This window comes from Callorhinus ursinus, unplaced genomic scaffold, assembly GCF_003265705.2.
Source record: "Callorhinus ursinus isolate GAN/ISIS: 27379988/994484 unplaced genomic scaffold, GSC_fseal_2.0 scaffold16, whole genome shotgun sequence".
Classification (NCBI taxonomy): Eukaryota; Metazoa; Chordata; class Mammalia; order Carnivora; family Otariidae; genus Callorhinus; species Callorhinus ursinus.
Genome location: NW_027397078.1, coordinates 1,528,005 through 1,543,551, shown reverse-complemented (window position 1 = coordinate 1,543,551; position 15,547 = coordinate 1,528,005).

Sequence of the window (15,547 nt, the reverse complement as noted above, 5' to 3'; positions counted from 1 at the left end):
AAGTCCAATGAAAGCTCAAAAAAACTTTAAAGAGGAAGTAAAAACTGAGCTGGATCTTTAACAACTTACAGAATTTGGAGAGAGAAAAAACCAGATCATAGAAGGCATGGAAGAAAAGATTGGAGGATTAAGGGCACATGAGTGACATGAGGAGAGTAGTGTTTATAGCCCTTTAATTATCCTGAGATATGCAGTGCAATCAGTTGTTGCAGGCGGAGAGTCATTTATTGCCAGGCAAGAGTGACATTTATTCTGGGCCTCCTGGAGGCAGCACCAAAGCACTGTGGTTCATTGGTGAGACTAGGAATTAGGTAGGAAAGGAAAATTGCTGTATGGATCACATGGGAGAGCCTCTCTGGAGTAAATGTATCCCTGAGTGCTTCTTAAATTAATTTAAAAGGCATATTGGCTAACATTCTAAGAGTGCTTATTATGTGCTAGCCATTGCTTTATGTGCAGCAGTTCATGTAATCGCTCTTCTAAGAGTTGGAAACTGAGGGTTGGAAAATAAGTAACTTCTTCAAAATCACAGGGCCAGCAAATAGCAAAGTAAAGTTTCCCAAATAGGCCTGATTTCAGAGTCCTTATCTGTCCTGATGCCCAGTACATGGCTGCAATATTTCTTCTATGTTAGAGCTGGAGGAACTTTTGAATTCTAGTCCAAGGTCTGGTCTTAATGAAGAGCCAGCCAAAGCCCAAAAGAGGGAGAGCAGTGCACGTAATCCTGAGTCAATTAGCTCTTCTGCAAAATCGTGGTGCCTCTGATACCAGGTATCCTGGCACTAGGGATAGGGGTGTCTGATCGTGAGTGCTCTGTGACTTGGGGGGACAAACCCTCTCTAAAGGAACTCAGGCTTTAGATTTTGCTGATTAAAATCAGGGTCCCTATATCCTTCAGTGACTCTTCCCCCTCCAGCTGTGACTAGAGATCTGGTTCAGGAAGAAGCTAAAAGGAGGGCTTTCCTGGCAGGAGCCCATGTACCCAGGGCTGGGAAGTCAGTGGTGGGGATGGTGGATCTAGGCTTCATCACACCATGACTCTGAAGGCTTTTCTGTTTAGACAAGTATTTTTTATAACATGGCCACTGTGTGTCCTTGGGCAAAATCCTTACCCTTTTTGAATGTCAGCATTTCATTTGTAAAGTGAATATCCTGATCATTCTTGCCTTTTTAGGGTTTTGGGTGTCAGAATGAAATAGCTTTGGGTTAGTATACAGAGTAGGCCCTCAGTGAACATTAACTCCCTGAAAAACCTTGGTAGGATAAGCAGCAGGCTGCAGAGGGGCAAAATCACTTAATCTAGAGCCAGACAACACTGACAATGCATTTAGGATCTAACTTGGGTATGGTCTTGAGTGAAGCAGATAGGCTTTCACCTGAAAATGAAGGAGTTCACTTAAATGGAGCAAAGTGGTAATTGTTATGAAGGCACATGAGATGCAAAAGCAGTGGGGGACAAGAAGCCGATAAAAAAGGCAAGGGAGAAGGGAACTATCCAGAAATCTACTTTTTCGCATCTCACATATTTTCCCAAACCCTTTGTTTCCATGGAGAACACAAGCCCGATACAAATAAAACTGCAAACTACAGGTAGTTTTAGAGAAACTTAACCATAATAATAATGGTAATATGCACCGTATGTTGAGTGATGCAATGACCAAGACCTGAGCTGGATGCTTTACACAGAGTATGTTAATCTTCGATAAGAATCCTGCAAGGTGAGAATTACTGAACACAGTTTCCAGGCGAGGAAACTGAGTTTCTGGTACGTTAAGCTAATATTCCAGGTTCTGCAGATAGGTTGCAGGGGTGATGGGATTCTAACTAGGGTTTCTTGGGCTTCAAATGGTTTGCTCTTTGCTATGCCTGGATATTTCTAATTTTCACTTATGTGCTAGACTTTCAAGTGGTCTAATTAAGAGGCAACATTTATTTTCAGAAGCTGTAGCCAGACCATAAAGCCTTCCTGGTGTTCCTCTTTTAGAGCTGGTTTTCAGAAATACATAAAGATATCAATCATTCCTGCTCCTTTCCAGCCATAGCCTGTTTAGGGTCCATTGGTAATTTCACCTTTGGATTCCCTACCTTGTTTTTTTTTTTAAGATTTTATTTATTTATTTGTGAGAGAGAGAGAGAGAACACAAGCAGGGGGAGTGGGAGAGGGAGAAGCAGACTCCCCGCCGAGCAAGGAGCCTGATGCGGGACTTGATCCCAGGACCCTGGGATCATGACCTGAGCCGATGGCAGACGTTTAACCGACTGAGCTACCCAGGCACCCCAATATCTCCTGTTGTACTTTTTTCTTTTTTTTCTGTTCTGTTTCTTGACCTGAGAGGCCATTTTGTTGGTGTTCACTTTATACTATAGTACATCAATTTTAGGAAACACGTGTGTGTATGTGTGTGTGTGTGTGTGTGTGTGTGACTTTGTGTGTGTGTATGTCTGTGTGTCTGTGGCCTGTTGGGCTTCAGTTTCCTCACCTAAAAGTGAAGAATCTCTAAGGTCCCTTCAAAATCTAATAATTTGTATTTCTAGTGTCCTCTGATGACCAGGACTTGGCAGTGAGGGTAAGAAACCATTGCTGACAGACCCTCCCATACAGGGCTTCAACTCATTCCTGGAGGGAGCAGAGGGGACATGATCTATGGAACTGAAGTGCCCCAGCTTTCCTTCTGGGTCCCTTCCTCCATGCCACTTCATATGGTAACAAGCAGCTGATGCCACTGTGCACGGGTTTCTTCAGCAAGTCCCCTGCCACGTTTTATTGCTTGGGAATTGCTCAACTGATGTGCATGTGCTTCTTGCTTTGGCTCATTTCACTCATTCACAACAAAGATGGCAATCCTGCCAGGTCAACAAAACACAGTTAAATACATTGCAAATCATGCAACACATTCAACAAGTGTTTTCCTACCACATATTACATATTCAGAAGGCAGTGGCTCCAAGAGGAGTTGCAAAACCAGAGTTCTGCCTGCACCATTGAGACAGAGCAGGGATTGGACTCGGATCCCCTCACCCCTAACCACCAAATCCAGCATTCCAGAATAGCTAAAACTCTACGCTCTTGAGTAGCATATCTTGTAGAAATGCGGACACAAGATTCTTTTTGAAAGGAGGGACTTGGGATGCCTGGGTGGCTCAGTTGGTTAAGTGTCTGCCTTCAGCTCAGGTCATGATTCCGGGGTCCTGTGTTCGAGCCCCACATTGGGCTTCTTGCTCAGCAGGAAGCCTGCTTCTCCCTCTCCCACTCCCGCTGCTTGTGTTCCCTCTCTCGCTGTGTCTCTCTCTGTCAAATAAATAAATAAAAATCTTAAAACAACAACAACAACAAAAAACCCCACAGAATTATATACAAAGATGTGTCTTAGAAAAAGCAACATGCAGGGCGCCGGGGTGCTCAGCAGGGAGTCTGCTCCCTCTGACCCTCCCCCCTCTTGGGCTCTCTCTCTCTCTCACTCTCTCTCTCTCTCAAATAAATAAAATCCTAAAAAAAGAAAAAGAAAAAGCAACATGCATAGCTCTGTTCCTGAAGAGGGGTGAAGAATTGGATTGAAAGGCAGGTTGTGGCCACATTGTGAATGGCCTCAAAGGACAACTGAGGATGTTTGGACATTACCTTACTGCCATCGAGAATTACTGAAGGTTTTAGACCAGGGCAGTAGTGCTGAGGATAGTTTTAGATAATATAAAAATAAATATTCAGGAAGAAAGAGTAATAGGATAAGAGAAATATGGAATGAATCAGAAGGTCATTCTGGGCAGACTGTAAAAGATTTGAACTGTACCTCTTCTGTTTTCACAGATGCATTTGTTTTGTTTTTAATAATGTAGCATTGAATATCACAATTTACAAGTTTTTATTTTTTTAAAAAGATTTTATTTATTTGACAGAGAGAGACAGTGAGAGAGGGAACACAAGCAGGGGGAGTGGGAGAGGGAGAAGCAGGCTTCCCGCCGAGCAGGGAGCCCGATGCGGGGCATGATCCCAGGACCCTGGGATCATGACCTGAGCTGAAGGCAGATGCTTAACGACTGAGCACCCAGGCACCGCATGATTTACGAGTTTTTAGTTGGAAAAAAAAATGTACCGAGAAGGATGAAGAATTCTATTCCTCCTTATTTCACTTTTTTGGGATAAATGACGTATTTTAAATGTCTTCTCAGAGAAGAGGAGCTATTCAGTATAACACGTCAGCATTGCTGTCCCCAAGGAGTAGGGACTCAAGACAAATGCTCCAGCTCCTTTATGGGAATCAGTTACATTTGAGGGATGAAATAAAATGATCTGCTTGACATTTATTTAATAGAAATAAGGTTTATTGACAACTTCTTTTTTTTTTTAATTTTTTTTTTTTTATTTATTCATGAGAGACAGAGAGAGAGAGAGAGGCAGAGGGAGAAGCAGGCTTCCCACTGAGCAGGGAGCCCGATGCGGGACTCGATCCCAGGACCCCGGGATCATGACCTGAGCCGAAGGCAGACGCCTAACCATCTGAGCCACCCAGGCACCCATATTGACAACTTCTAAAACAAAGTCTGGCTCAACTCTTTACGAAACTATTCACCCTTTCTGTGCTTTAATTTTCTTGTCTGCGGGGTGAGCTAATGAGAGTACATACCTGAGGGTTATAAAGATCCAACAATGTAATTTTTTAAGATGGGAGTCTTCATTATTCAATTAATGCTGACAGGAAAACAGTTTCACAGTTTAGAAAAGCCAATAATAAATGCAAACTTTCAGGATTATATTTCATACCTTATACCAGAATACATCCCAGATGAATTAAAAATAAGCATATTTTTAAAAGATACTTAATATATATAAAGGATCTTCACCAATAGAGAAGAAAAAGAATAGGAAAACGGACTAAGGACACAGTTCATCGAGTACAGTTGTTATGTGAAGTACACAGCACTCTATCTTGCAAGTGTCATTTCTAAGGAAATGGAGATGCATGAGGATGTACCCATAGGGTTTCCTTCTAAAGTATGAATAGTATACATTGTGGAATTATGGAGGAGTTTGTTTATTGATCTGTAGCTTCTCTTTTAAAAAACAATAAATATGTATTACTTGTATAATTGTGTGTGTATTTTTTTTTTTTTTTAAGAAAAGAGGTCCTGGACAAAATGGTGAAAATAAAGAATTTTCCTTCACTTTGTGAAATCTGTTTCCTTTTCTACCCCACTCCTTCCCTCCTTCCAGTCTAATTCCCCATGTGGCTTCAAAGATTCAGTCCTAACTCTTAGGCACACCTGATTCCTAGCCCAAGTCACACAGTTGCACTCTCTCTCAGCCACTGTGGTACCTCTGAACTCACCGTCTGCTCCCACTACTCCTTGCTATTGGCTGAAAGGAGTGAATGTAGTTATACAAAGCAAATATCCATTAGTCTAGAGATAAGTTAGAACACAGTTTCTGCTGGTGAGGGAAGGGAACCAGTTTTTTCATCTTTGCATGGGAAAGTTGGCCCTGTGCATTAGGATTCAGTGATTCCCATGTCCTGAGTAAAATGGCATGCTTCCAGAGGGATGCACAGGGGAAACCCCTGGCTTTCTTGCCAGCAGCCTCCCTTGGCTATTCCCTTGGAGGACATGACAAGTCTATTACAGTACTCTTTCCAGCTGAGCCCTGGCATAGCCTCAGAATCCTGACCCAGGATTCCTGAGCACAGTGCTATATCCTAGCTCCTCAGAGTATGGTCTTAGCATCACCCAGGAGTTTATTAAAGATGCACATATTCAGGCCCCACTCCAAACGTACTGAATCAGAATCTGGTTCTCATTTTCAGGAATTCTTATATGGTATACAGCTGTGGCAGAGAATTACCTAAATATAACCCAATCATCCATTTCATTGAGCATGGTTTGAGGTCACCTAGGATATTTTAGAAAAGGGTTTTATATACATTATCTCATTCCCCACAACAATCCTACCAGGGTGATACCATTATCTTCTTCATTTGACAGATAAAGGGAATTGAGACATGGGGAGGGGCCAAATACTCTGAAAGTCGCTAAGCCTAGACGCAAATACTCCAGGTACCATGTCAACTTGGTGAAGGAAAATGATGTATAAGACACGGTCTTGGAATAAAGCTTTTTATAATATTGAAGCATGCCCACAAATAACTTAGATGAAGAAGAATCCAGAAGTTCCAAGGGGGTACAAGTGAATGTCATAAACTTTTGAAGGAAGAAGAGGTCACCTTCAAGTTCAATGATCAGAGCAGATTTCATGAAGAAGGTGCTTTTTTTTTTTTTAAAAAAAGATGTATTTATTTTTATTTTAGAGAGAGAGCAAGAAGAGAGGCAGAGGGAGAGAAACTCAAGCAGACTCCCTGCTGAGCAAGGGGCCTGACTTGTGGCTTGATCTCAAGACCCTGAAATCATAACCTGAGCTGAAATCAAGAGTTGGACGCTTAACCCACTGAGCCACCCAGGCACCCCCTCATGAAGAAGGTGCTTTTTAAATATAACCTTGAAAGATGTAAGTAAGGGCTCTGGTAGGAAGAGACTGAATGAATTACTATGTGGAAAGTAGAACACTCTTAAACAGGATGTGACGTAGAGGAAATGCTCAGTGAATATCAGCTATTATGATGTATCTCTACTGTGTTATATTAGTTTCAGGTGTACAGTATAGTGACTCAGCAATTCCATACATCACCCAGTGCTCATCACGACATGTGCCCTCCTTAATCCCCATCACCTGTTTCACCCATCCCCCCCATCCCCCTCCCCTCTGGTGACCTTCAGTTTGTTCTCTGTAGTTAAGAGTCTGTTTCTTGATTTCTCTCTCTCTCTCTTTTGCCCTTTGCTCATTTGTTTTCTTAAATGATATGGCAACTAACTGGAATTAAAATAAAGACTTAAGTAAAATAAAAATAAAGTTGTTAAGAGTATACATTTTCATGACATAATTAATGAATTTGTGTAAAACTGAGCCAGAAAAAAGTTCAATTTAGGTATAAATTTGTTAAAATGGTATGTATTGCATTATATAAAGAAACACAAGATTTGTAATGTGTAAATTTATGCTATTACTCATCTGTTTTTTCATTCTCATTATGTTTTAGAAGTTACAAAATATTTTATTATTTATTTTTATTTTTAAAAAAGATTTTATTTATTTATTTGACAGAGAGAGACACAGTGAGAGAGGGAACACAAGCAGGGGGAGTGGGAGAGGGAGAAGCAGGCTTCCCACTGATCAGGGAGCCCGACTAGGGGCTCGATCCCAGGACCCCGGGACCATGACCTGAGCCAAAGGCAGATGCTTAACAACTGAGCCACCCAGGTGCCCCAGTTATAAAATATTTTAAAGAAAAAAAATGTATCTCTGGGCGCCTGGGTGGCTCAGTTGGTTAAGCGACTGCCTTCGGCTCAGGTCATGATCCCGGAGTCCTGGGATCGAGTCCCACATCGGGCTCCCTGCTCAGCAGGGAGCCTGCTTCTCCCTCTGACCCTCCCCCCTCTCATGTACTCTCTCTCTCTCTCATTCTCGCTCTCTCAAATAAATAAATCTTTAAAAAAAAATGTATCTCTGCTGTATCCATCTGTTGTGTGTGTGTGTGTGTGTGTGTGTGTGTGTGTGTGTGTGTGTTGTAACTGTTATAATGTGTATGGTGAGGGTCTCTATAGAAGCAATATGGAGGGTACAAATCCACCAACCTTACCTAACCCAGATTTCATATGTCTCTCCAGGAGGTCATTCTGAGAAATTTGATCAAAGACCACATCCCAGATATGAGTGCCCTCCTCCTGCTAGTCTGGTCACTGTCCAAAAAGACCATGAGAGGCAAGTGTGATGAGACTTTTTGTAAACTCATCCACATCTTGCTGCTTAGCCCATGTAGGTAACTACATAGAAGTAGTAGGTGACTACTTCCTTCAGTCCATTCCCGGGGATTGAGGGGGTCACACCCACTGTCTAGGGGGAGTCACAGGATCTCCCCTGAACTGCTTTGTGGAGATCTCATTGCAGAGGATTTCTTCTGTGTCTTCTGACATCAGACAAGGAATGGGTACCCATCTTGTAGTGGATGGACACATTTTGTCTTCAGATGTTGGGGCCATCTCACCTCAAGCCTGACACCCAAATAATCCAGAACTTGTGGGTTCTGGAGCCTGGAAGACGTCATTTCAAATCCTGGAGCCCTCAAGTCCTGGTTGTGTAACCTTAGGCAAGTCATCTATCCTCTCTGAGTCTCAGGAAAATGCCCATCTTGGAGCGTATCTCTGTGTTTTAGTAATGTGTGCCAAGTGCCTGGCTTCTAGCCACCTTCAGAAAATTTTCTGACCACCTGCCATGTGCCTGAGTACTGTTCTAGGTGCTGAGGCTACAACAGAGAACAAAACCAACAGAGTCCCCGATTTTATAGATTAGATCAGTAAATATTTATAGCAGAGAGTGGCCAGGTTGGAGGAAAGGGTATGTTGGGGTACACTGGGGGTGGAGGGATTATATTTAGGGTGGGCAGGGAAGGCCTCACTGATAGGGGTCATTAGAGCAGAGAGACCAGAGGGATGTGATGCTAGAGAGAGAGACACTCTGACTTCGAGGTTTTTATCCTGATGCTTCCCCTAACCTGGGACACCACCCCCAGATAACCCCATGGCTGACTTCCTTATCTCCTTCAGGCCTCTCTGCTTATTTCCTTCCTGGTGAGCCCTTCTCAGACACCTCCTTTGGAAAATAGCTGCAAGCCACAGTCAGTCTCTACCTCCTCACCCTATTTTATTTCTCTACATAGTGCTCATCACCACCTGACATATATCTATTAATGTATTGGCTTAATGCCAACACATCGCCAGTGCCCATGTCTCTATTTTTAAAATATTTTATTTATGTATTTGAGAGAGAGAACAAGCGGGGAGAGCAGCATAGGGGGAGGGAGAAGCAGGCTCCCCGCTGAGCAGGGAGCCCAATGCTGGACTCAATCCCAAGATCCTGGGATCATGACCCGGGCAGAAGGCAGACGCTTAATCACTTAACCTACTGAGCCACCCAGGCACCCCCCCCTTTTTTATCCTTTTACAGGCAGTCTCTTTTTTAAAAATTTAAATTCAATTAATTAACATATAATGTATTATTTGTTTCAGGGGTATAGGTCTGCAATTTGCCTCTCGAAGAGAGGTTGGCAAACTATTGCCCATGGGCCAAAATTGATCCACTATCTGTTTCTGAAGATAAAATTTTATTAGAATACAGCCACACCCATCCCTTTACGTATTGTCTATGGCTGCTTTTGCATTACAATAGCAGAGTTGAGTAGTTATGAAAGAGACCATATGACTCTCTTAGCTTAAACTATTTGTTATCTGGCCCTGTACAGGAAAAAGTTTGCTGACCTCTGTTCCAGCATGTAACCCCTGTAGAAGCAGGAATTTTGTTTTGTTTATAGCTGTATTCCCAGGTTCTAGTAATGAGGGAGCAGAAGGCTAGCTGAAGACAAAGCATAAGTTGACACCCTGCAACCTACCCCCACCCAACTCCTGGGTGGGATATGTGTGACGTTCTTCCAGGAAGCTCCTAACTATCTTAATGTTAATGCCTTGCTACAGGGGAAAACAACCTTAATTTGACAATGGCAAGGCCTCAGGATACCTTGTAGGTCCTCTTTAGCGTTATCTTGTAGGTCTTCTTTAGCATATGAAAGTTCTTTTGAAAACCTCCCTTTTCCTTACCTTCCCCAACTCCCCTGTATATAATCAGTCACCCCTCGCAACCCTGGTGCGGCACCTCTTTCTGCCCACGGGTCCTGTCCCCATGCGTTAATAAAACCACCATTGTGCACCAAAGATGTCTCAAGAATTCTTTCTTGGTCGTTGGCTCCGGACTCCACCCCACTGAACGTCACCTATATTTCAAAACCACATCACTAGCACAGTGCTTGGCTGTACTTGGCATATAGCAGGCCCTCACGAAATATTAGTTTACTGAATGAATGTAGGAGAAGAGTGATTGAAATAACCAGAAAAGTAGTCCAGGCTTAAGTTGGGTCATAAATGCTATGCTAAAGGGCTTGGCTGTTGTTCTCTGATGATGGTGGGGGTGTCCTATGAGGGCGAGAGTGAGGGAAACTCTAGGTTCTGTCAGTGAAGAAGTTAAACAGCTGTTTCTACTATGAGATCACTATTTTTTTTTTTAAAGATTTTATTTATTTACTTGACAGAGACACAGCGAGAGAGGGAACACAAGCAGGGGGAGTGAGAGAGGGAGAAGCAGGCTTCCTGCAGAGCAGGGAGCCCGACGCAGGGCTTGATCCCAGGACACTGGGATCATGACCCGAGCCAAAGGCAGACGCCCAACGACTGAGCCCCCCAGGCGCCCCTGAGATTACTAGTATTCATGCCAACAGGATGTTAGAACGTTCTGTATAAAGTATGGTCATGCAGGCATCATTTGTCGGCATCTGGTAATACTACTCAAAGCAGAAAAGAGTTTTTTTTTTGAATGTTTGTCATTTATTCAGAATAACAGTAAAATATTAGTTTGTGAATATATACTATTTAGAACCTGAAATAAAGATTTTGATCCTTATAGCTTATTTTACACAATTGCTTCTTTATATTATGTTATACATTGTTGATGAAAGTATGTGTATCTCAAAGAAGAAAGAAATGGAACAAATAACCCCAAAATTTCTATGGAACCAGAAAAGACCCCGAATTGCCAGAGGAATGTTGAAAAAGAAAAGCAAAGCTGGTGGCATCACAATTCCGGACCTCAAGCTCTACTACAAAGCTGCCATCATCAAGACAGCATGGTACTGGTGCAAAAACAGACACACAGATCAACGGAACAAAACAGAGAGCCCAGAAATGGACCCTCAACTCCGTTGTCAACTAATCTTCGACAAAGCAGGAAAGAACGTCCAATGGAAAAAAGACAGTCTCTTCAATAAATGGTGTTGGGAAAACTGGACAGCCACATACAGAAGAATGAAACCGGACCATCTCCCTACACCGCACACAAAACTAGACTCAAAATGGATGAAAGACCCCAATGCGAGACAGGAATCCATCAAAATCCCAGAGGGGAACACAGGCAGCAACTTCCTCGACCTCAGCCGCAGCAACCTCTTCTGCAGGAACTAGAATTGGATGGCTTTTTTGATTATTATTCCAACTTTGTCACAGTTGAAATATGAGCTGCTGGTAAGGGGGTGTCTGTACCTCTTCCATTAACAGAACCCTTAGAAGCTAAATTTTCACAGGAATGGAGCTCTCCATCAAGTTCTGGAGGCTGAGAAGTCCCGGATCAGGGTGCCAGCAAGGTCAGGTTTCGGTGAGAGCAACTTTTCCTGGTCTCCTGGTCATGGTGGCAGGTTGGGAAATTGGCAGAAAAGTTTTAAGGGAGGACATGTAGGGTCACAAAATGCAGGATGTGAACCCTGCTTCTCCCATAGACTGGCTGTGGAGCCCGGAGAGTTGAATAAACTTCTCTATACCTTAGTATTCCTCATCTTCAAAAAATGGAATATTAAGAGGCCCACCCTCATTGGTTTGCTTGTAAATTTAAGTAGGTTAATTACATAAAATGTTTGGATTAGATGGGGGTTTGGAATACAGATAACGTTTGGTGGGGTGAGGTCTGGAGCTGACGACCAAGAAAGAATTCTTGAGATGTCTTTGGTGCATAATGGTGGTTTTATTGAAGCACAGAGACAGGGGGACGCCTGGGTGGCTCAGTCAGTTAAGCGTCTGCCTTCCCGCTCAGGTCATGATCACAGTGCCCTGGGATCGAGTCCCGCATCAGGGTCCTTGCTCAGCAGGGAGCCTGCTTCTCCCTCTGCCTGCAGCTCCCCCTGCTTGTACCCTTGCTCACTCTCTCTCTCCCATGCTCTCTCTAACAAATAAATAAATAAAATCTTTAAAAAAAAAAAAAAGCACAGAGACAGGACCCGTGGGCAGAAAGAGCTGTCGCACCAGGGTCTTTGAGGAGCAGTGATTATATACTCCGGAGTTGGGGGAAGTAAGGAAAAGGGAGGTTTCAAAAGAACTTTCATATGCTAAAGAGGACAGACCTACAAGATACCTACAAGATACCAGAGGCCATGCCATTGTCAAGTTAAGGTTGTTTTCCCCTCTAGCAAGGTATTAGCATTAAGATAGTTGGGAGGTTCCTAGAAGAATGTCACACATGTCCCACCCAGGAGGTTGCAGGGTGTCAGCTTATGTGACTCTCCATTATTAACAACTTTCCATGATGACCCCCCATGTGTATATTATTATAAGAGTGTATGATATTGCATAGTAAAGAATTTAACTTTGCCCAGACAGTGGTCTGGACTTCGTCCTCAGCTTCTGAACCCTAAGCTCTAGACCTTGGAATGTCATGCTTGATGGGAGGGTCTTTGTTTGCTTGGGAGTCTTAGTCCAGCAGATACTAACTTGTGATTTAGAGTGGGGGCTTTGAGCCACACCAACAGTATGATTTAGTGTGGGGGACCTAGTCCAGCCAGATAGTAGCTATGTGATGTGAAGTGGGGACTCAGAGCTACACCAACAATGTGATGAAGGGTGGGGGTTTTGGGTCATGTGCCTTGGCCTCTTGATGGCTAGAAACTAAGACCAGCCATGTCGGCAGGCAAATGTGCCTACATCAAGGAGCCCCATTGAAGACTCTGGATATTAAGGCTTGGGTGAGTTCCTTGGTTGGCAGTACTCTATGCTATTGTTGGATATCAATACCAGGAGAATAACACTGCTCTGATTCTATGGGGAGAGAACAACTGGAAGCTCTGCATTTGGTATCCTCCTGGACCCTGCCCTGTTCATCTCTGCCGTTAGCTTATTTTAATTTTAATCTGTATTCTTTCCCTATAATAAACTATAACCATGAGTATAACAGCTTTCCATAAGTCCTGTGAATCCTTCCAGCAAATTATTGAAACTGAGAGTGGTTTTGGGAACCCCCTGAACTTACAATTGCTGTTGGTAGTGACTGTTTTTTTTTTTTTTAAGATTTTATTTATTTATTTGACAGAGAAAGATAGTGAGAGAGGGAACACAAGCAGGGGGAGTGGGAGAGGGAGAAACAGGCTTCCTGCCGAGCAGGGAGCCCCACGCAGGGCTTGATCCCAGGACCCTGGGATCATGACCTGAGCCAAAGGCAGACGCTTAACGACTGAGCCACCCAGGTGCCCCGTGACAGTGGTTTTGTGTGGACCATTCCCTCTAACTTTTCAGTTCGCTATCTTTTTGAAATATGCAGTGTGGGGGCCTACATGGGCCCCAGACCTTTTCACAGCCTGCCCCCTTGTGAGGTGCTGGGTCCCCACACATCCTCATCAGGGGACCTGCACCCTCCTCAGCAGGTTGTGAAACTCTGAGGTTGACAGAGAGGGCAAGGCCACCACCTTATCCCGGGAGCACCATCTTGTAGGGGCCACAGGAAAGGGTTTTTCTAATAGTAATGGGGTTCTGGGACAGAGGAGGATGCATGTTTCTCTTCTTTCTTTTCCAGACCTTTGTGGTGAATGCCCCTGTTCTCATACTAGGGTCTCACATTGCAGGGGGGCAGAGGTGGACAGATGGGGCCTACCCTAAGGGTAATAAGGTCCTTATTCCATGGAGGAGAAAAACATATCAGTGCATAATAATGGCAATAATCAGAATATTAGAAATTAATAAAAGTTTGCTCTTTGCATTCTTGTGCACACAGCTCTGTGCATGTATATGAGGGTTTCTTTATGATACATTCTTAGAAGTGGAATTGCTGGGCTCCTGGGTGTCTCAGTCAGTTAAGCGTCTGCCTTCGGCTCAGGTCATGATCCCAGGGTCCTGGGAATAAGCCCGGCATCCAGCTCCCTGCTCAGCGGGGAGCCTGTTTCTCCCTCTGCCTGCCGCTCCCCCTGCTTGTGCTCTCTCTGTGTCTCTCTCTGTCAAATAAATTATAAAAAAAAGAAAATCTTAAAAAAAAGAAGTGGAATTGCTGCATCAAGGGAGTCATTCATTCAACCACAACTAATGAGCACATACTGTATACTGAGTGGAGTTCTAGGCAATGGGCAAGTGTTCCTCTCCTGGGTGTGAGGTCCCTGAGCTCTTTGCAGTTTTTTCTTTAGAGTGTAGTAAGGACCCTAAGGTACTTGAGGGTCTCTGTTCAGAGTTTGCAACGTCTGAGCTGTTACAGGGTCTGTGTCCTCGGTATGTCATCTTGGAACTCCATGAGGGTCTGTGTCCCAGGGGGGTGAGGACTCTGAGCTGTCTGGGGGATCTTTTCTCCAGCAGATGAGGTCTCTGAAATTTGGGGGGATCTTTTGAAGGGTGTGAGGTTTATTTCTTTTTTCCCCAGCTTTACTGAAATATAATTGCATATAACATTGTGTAAGTTTAAGGTATATAATGTATTGTTTTGATACATTTATATATTGCAAAATGATTACCATGGTAGCATTAGCTAACACCTCCACCCTGTTACATAATTACCATTTCTTTATTGTACTGAGAACACTTAAGATCTACTGTCTTAGCAACTTTCAAGTATATGATACGGTATTATTAGCTATAATCACCAAGGTGTACATTACATCCCCAGAACCTACTCATCCTTTTTTAAAAAAATTTTATTATGTTATGTTAATCACCATACATTACATCATTAGTTTTTGATGTAGTGTTCCATGATTCATTGTTTGCTTATAACACCCAGTGCTCCATTCAGTATGTGCCCTCTCTAATACCCATCACCAGGCTAACCCATCCCCCCACCCCTCTCCCTTCTAGAACCCTCAGTTTGTTTTTCAGAGTCCATAGACTCTCATGGTTGGTCTCCCCCTCCGATTCTCCCCTCTTCATTTTTCCCTTCCTGCTATCTTCTTTTTTTTCCCAACATATAATGTATTTCTTGTTTCAGAGGTACACATCTGTGATTCAACAGTCTTGCACAATTCACAGTGCTCACCATAGCACACACCCTCCCCAATGTCTATCACCCAGCTACCCCATCCCTCCCACCCCTCACCACTCCAGCAAACCTCAGTTTATTTCCTGAGATTAATAATTCCTCATATCAGTGAGATCATATGATACATGTCTTTCTCTGATTGACTTATTTCACTCAGCATAATACCCTCCAGTTCCATCCACGTCATTGCAAATGGCAAGATTTCATTCCTTTTGATGGCTGCATAATATTCCATTGTATATATATATGCCACATCTTCTTTATCCATTCATCTATTGATGGACATCTTGGCTCTTTCCATAGTTTGGCTATTGTGGACATTGCTGCTATAAACATCCGGATACATGTACCCCTTCAGATCCCTACATTTGTATCTATGGGGTAAATACCCAGTAGTGCAATTGCTGGGTTATAGGGTAGCTCTATTTTCAACTTTCTGAGGAACCTCCATACTCTTTTCCAGAGTGGCTGCACCAGCTTGCATTCTCACCAACAGTGTAGGAGGGTTCCTCTTTCTCCGCATCCCTGCCAACATCTGTCATTTTCTGACTTGTTAATTTTAGCCATTCTGACTGGTGTGAGGTGGTATCTCAGTGAGGTTTTGATTTGGATTTCCCTGATGCCGAG